A 6304-nucleotide genomic window follows, 5' to 3' on the forward strand; every position below is an offset into this window, starting at 1 on the left:
TCTGATTTAGGATGAGTGTCAGTTCCTGGATGAATCTTCAGAGGCCCCTCCTGTCATCTCTGGGTCTTTATGAGAAGGAGGTGGAGGCCAGGGTCATGAGGGGCCTCGAATCTTCTGATTCAGTGAGGAAGGGAAGGAGATGAGAAGAAACCACACGAGGAGCAAAGGATGGGATGACATCCAAAAAGAATAGCCCCCAAAAAGTTCCACTGGAAGCTGCAGTGGACTTAGATCATATCAGATAATCCTTTATTGATCGCTGTGGGGGAACTTTAGTTAATTCAGCAGCCCAGAATAGTACAGAATACATACAGATAAGAAGAATAGATTAAAAATAGAGTAGAACTACAATGGCACTTAGTTAAGTGCACACCTCCACCAACAGCCCCCTTCAATGCATTCTAGCTACATCAAGTTACAAACACTCATAGATATCAGTCGACTTAATGTGCCTGGTTGTTTTCATCAAGAGACATTCATTATTCCCTGGGAAATCAGGTAAAATGTAAAAATGAAAAAAACACCCTGGGAAAATTCCTGGATCCGCCCTCTGATATGGATCCATATTTAATGGGTTCTTCTCAGATACATATTGTGTCCTTTCACCAAGTTTTTTGATAATCCATCCAATAGTTATCCTGTAATACTGCTTACAGATAAACAAACGTAGATGCAAACATAACCTCCTTGGCAGAGGTAATAAAAGAAAGAACTATATAAAAACAAGGAGGGCTTGGCCGGGGCCTCTCTGTGTGGAGGCGGAGTGAGCGTGAATGGTTGTTTGTCTCCGTATGTTGATGCCCTGCGATTAGCTGGTGACCTGTTCAGGATGTACCCCTCTGATTGCCCAATGTCAGCTGGGATTGGATAAGCATAATAGATGGCTGGCTGGCTGGATGGATGGATGCATGGAAGAACGATTAGAGGCAGTACACAAAAAGTAACGGCAGTAGCAGTGCAGCCACTGGTAAAGTGCTGTAAAACCATCTCAAAGTGACACAGTGATGTGGAAAGTAGCAGTGGGTCAGCAAGTATGTTAAGTAGAATGTTACTGTAAGCAGTGGCAGTGCACAGCAGACATGATCATGGAATTAAACTCTATTCTATTGAGATAGTAGAGCAAATGCAATAAACAATACATGATGTACAGTGTATGATTATTCACTACACAATATGAAAGATCTCATCAATGCATTGTGTTGATTAGGTCTAGTCGTGTGGGACAGTTTTAATAGACGACTTTGTTTTCATCAATTGGAACAAAATCAAATGACAGTCTATCACCTCTGGTCGTCTCCTCTTCTGTTTTGTGAGAGGATTTTATGAGTCAAAAACGTTTCGGGGGGGAAGGCAGAGTTTGCTGAGTTGTGTTTTTCTGAGTGATGTGCATGTGCTTAGCAAAATTAGCTGTAAACGGGAAATGAAAGCAAGAGGATGTAATATTAAACGCATGGGCACACGACATCCACGGCCTGTCTGAAGGTTTATCTGATGAATCCTACTCTGTTTGGTTAAAGCAGATTAGGTGTTAAAGTTAGCTGTCATGTATGTATGGTGCTGTAAATTGCATTTTAAATGATATAGGTTATTTTGGAAATAGTGTCTCTAACCCTCCGAAAAGACAAAATGAATCAGCATTTTAATCTTTACATAACCGAGTAGCTTCTCCGTGTTTCATGTGATTTATCAGAGGACACGCTGAGTGAAACCACATTCACGCCACAAGGCCGAGTGGAGTTTTCATAACAGTGGGACTCATCATTTCATCACAGTCCCTCCACAGTCTTTTAATAAACAGAGGGAGCAGGCTGTCCTCCAGCAACGGACACAGCCAGACAATTAAATACAATTTAATTAAGAGAGTTCACCAGGGAGGCTGTGATGTACAGTATGTCCTTATACAGTCTGGAATTACCCAATAAACATCACATCTAAGGGAAATTGTTGAGGTCTGACTAATTTGATTAAATGAAACGATCATCCTGGTGCACAAAATAGGTAAAGTTTTAAGATATATGATGCAAAAAATGTATTTCTTACATGTGCAAGTAAAATTTCTTCTTGGTTGGTAACTTTAGACTCGATAGCCTATGTGTTAATAATTGATCTAGAGAGAAAAAGAGAGGAGAGGAGAAGAGGAGAAGAGGAGAAGAGGAAGGTCGGGCAGTTCTCTCTGTCAGTCTCAACCTTTACATTCCACAACCATGACAACGGGCAGTATTTGCAGAAAGTAGCCACTTACTTCCTACAAGCGGAACAGGCGGGTAGACAGAAAAAAACGTGAGTCATTGGCAATATTCCAGATTTATTCATTGTTAACGCTGATGAAAATATCAAATCTGACAATGATCCTATCCTGTATTATCTGTGCAGCCTGACCTATTACAGCAGTACAGAGCTCAGAGGTAAAAGACCCCCAACAAATCGTATGTTCGATCCCACAGAGTCCATCCATCCATTAGAGTTATTCCTCTGTGACACAGAGCTCACATTGTTGTCCAAGAACTATTTTAAAAAAACATTCGAGCTGACACACTCCTTCATCACCATGAACAGTAGTTTATTTTAAGTGACCCCCACACACACACACACAAACACACACACTCGTCTCTCTATAGTTGTGAGGACACTGTGGATATTGTGACATAATTCATTCCCTAGCCCCTAACCCAATTCTAACCCTGAAACCAATAAGTCTTAACCTTCAAACAACCCTTTGAGTTTGTGAGGATCAGCCAAAATGTCCTCACAAAGTCAAAATTTCCTCACAATGATGGTATTGAAATAAAATTGCCCCTCGTAACTATAGAAACACACACACACACACACACACACAAAAAATTGAATTAAACTTTTGCCTGCAGGTTTTTTAAAACATCTCCAGTAGTGATGGATGAACTTGAGGCTGAGTGCTACAGATATCAGACAATCCACTGCTGGTTTTCATCTTTTCATGAAAATTCTTATTTTTTAAATCCAATAACTCAAGTGTTACTCTTTAAATAGTCTGACATACAGTATATGAAAGCATTACATCATATATATTATACATTTTTTTAAGGCTGACTGAAATGACTGAGGATACTGCACCACTCCCGTCTTGAACCAGAAGATGGCAGCGCAGTCAAGTGCCCTCAGCGACACTCTTCACTAAATGTTTCATGGAAACAACCCACTGTTTATTCTTCTTCATCAGACACACAGTGTAGCTCTGCTGTCACGTCAAGTAAACAATGACGTTCTGTGGCCATGTTTTCGACTGGGCCCGTTTATTTGTTTGTTTCTTTATTTTATTTAGTTTGTTATATAACAAGATTACAGAATAAATACCAAACCAGCTTTCATAAAACTTGGTGGACGGATGGAGTCTGGGCAGGGAAATTCAGTGAGGAGAATTCAGGTTAACGGGACGGATCAGGGATTTTTTTTCACTTTCTTTAACATCGCAATGTTTCAACATTTTGTAAATTTTCCAGGGAGTAACGCACAGATCTATATTTTATTTCATATTTCTCCGATAAGAACTAGACCATCGTGAGTAGGATTGTTCAGCCATGGTGGAGACATGTGCTCCACTGAGTGTTATTCTAGTTAAAGATTAAAACTTAGATTAAATGTGTCCCATTTGTTCCTCAATTAAAATATTCATTACTTTTGTCAAGCAAAGCCATGTTTCCTTCTCTCTCTCTCATACACAAACACACACACACACACACACACACACACACACACACACACACACACACACACACACACACACACACACACACACACACACACACACAAACAAACACACACACAAAATATATATAAAAGATAACTTGAAAGACTGTGCTACTGAACAGCCATTTTGTAAATTCTGCACAAAATAAAACTCTTATACTACAAATAATCACCTTTCTGAACTCTGATCCTAGTCTTCAATGACTACTCAATGAGATGCTCTATATTGGGTTTTGGTCGTTTTCCCTGCAGCTGTATTTTGATGAACTGCAGTTGTGAGGATAAGACAACGTAACATCTCACATGTGACATAATATTGCAAACAGAAGTCTCTACTAATAAAATCTGCCTCAAAACATTCTCCATTTAACACAACTCCCCCTTTATAATCATCCAAGCAACTTTCACTAAAATGAACAGCCAGTAAATAATATCATCACTTCAGCGTCACATAAATCACAGAACAAACTGATTCTTTCATGGAGACGATTAAAGTTTATGGAAACTAAAGGTCCTGCAACTGAATATAACAGTTTGTAACAGTGCAAATATCTGTTTTATAAAAAGAATGATCACACAGAATAAAGTTCTCTCCAGTTCAGGGATGTAAGTAGGAGGTTAACGATCATTTTTTTGTCATCAATTAGTCCAGACGGTTATTTGTCCAGTAGTCAATCAACTGTTTGGTGTATAAAACGTCAGAAAATGTATAAAGAGCCATAACAGGAGAAGCTGTTACTCTGTGACATTTGGCATTAATCAATTATTAAAATAGTAACTAAAATACACTACACAACATATTACACACTATACACTATAACGTCCAATGTAAGTGGGTGACTGAGCAGGTAGTTATCTTCACTGTATCTGAACTTTAGAGTCTAAAATATCTACAGGTCGGTCCACAGACTGTCAGGAGAGTAATTTATGATCAGATTCAAGGCCACTTGTTCATTCATGTTTCTGCAGGTCAACTTCAACTGAGGGGTCAGGGAGACCATGTTCGTATCTCTCTACACTCGGAGCTCTACAAACCTTCACCATACCCGGTATATAAAGATGGACGACGCATGTCCACTTCCTCCCACTATCCAGAAATGAGGTTAAAATATCCTAGATGCCCTCTTGTGCATTTGGAGTCACAGCCTGCTCAGTAGCACTCAGGACGATGAATCCCGAGTCAGTCTCAGCATCAGTGTGATAAAAAACTACCTAAAGTGACAGAAACCATCTTTGAGAAAAGATGTGCACGTGCTTTGGCTTCACTTTTGGGGAGCTGTCATGTCGTCATCTTTATATACAGTCTATGACCTCGAGGAAACACATGCAGATACACAAAAAGCTGCACATGCACACAAGACAACCACGTGCACGTATCTGCTCTTAATCTAGCTTGGCCCTATGCCTGTCCCAGTCGGGCTCATCACTTATTTGTGTCCCCTGGAAACATTTCTGTTCTCGTTTACGCTACTTGTTTCTGTATTGAGTTGTGTTGTGATTATTTGCAGTGTGTGTGTGTGTGTGTGTGTGTGTGTGTGTGTGTGTGTGTGTGTGTGTGTGTGTGTGTGTGTGTGTGTGTGTGTCGTCAAATTATTTGCTTGTGCTTTGACTCTTAGCAAATTGCAGTGCATTGATCTCTCTACATTGCCCCTCGGCTTCTTCTCAAAAATCATTTGATTAGAGCATGTTTGTAAATACACAAGTGAAAAATGAAAACTTGTGATACACGGTGGCCGCCATCAAACTTGCAAATCCTCCATGCATGACCATGCACCTCCATTGTTGCTCCGTCATGTCACCTCATGCAGGTACCTGAACAAAGCATGGCTGGGTGTACTTTACAGGAAACCACTTAGGCCTGATCCCGTCTGTAACGCTGTGTGTAAACAAAGAAGCCATGAAAGATTGATGTGAACCGCAACCTCACTATCTTGCCGAAGAATTTGGCGTCAGTGTGGTAGAATCAATCATTACGGTAAATAAAAAATCTGACAGCGGGGGCCGGTGTGACCTGATTGTTATTTCAGTGGTGAGTTCAAATCTCTTGTTGCAGTTATTCATTCGTCTCGGTCAGTATGTATTATTTAACAATTACAACATAGTGTTAGTTGATGACAGAGAGCAGCACATGCTGAGGTGTTTTTAGGAGTCAGAGACGTCTCCTACTCCAAATTCAGGTTTACAGTTTAAGTTTGATGTGCACTAATGTTTTGAGTTATTAATGGCTTGGCCCAGATTCTTCCATGTTCTGCTCCAGGCAGTCTGAGTTAGGGTCATATCTGTTTCCTCCAGTCACGGCTGGAGATGCAGGTGATTGCACAGCATTTGCATTCAAGATTAAGTCTGCTTAGCGATAAATTATGTAGTGAGCAAAGACATAAAGGTTAAAAAGGCAGTTATAAGGATCCACCAAGGCTATGAATAGTTCATATGATTCCCCTTCATACATAAAGGCCAAACATGCAATCGTGAATAAAGGTCGTCTGGTGTCTTCCAGGAGGAAGTGTACACATGAGCCGCTTTTGAAGAAAACGTAAAGAAAAGGGTGACAGCTCCTATAGAGATACTGAGGAGGCATACC

This window comes from Hippoglossus stenolepis, chromosome 10 (genome assembly GCF_022539355.2).
Source record: "Hippoglossus stenolepis isolate QCI-W04-F060 chromosome 10, HSTE1.2, whole genome shotgun sequence".
Classification (NCBI taxonomy): Eukaryota; Metazoa; Chordata; class Actinopteri; order Pleuronectiformes; family Pleuronectidae; genus Hippoglossus; species Hippoglossus stenolepis.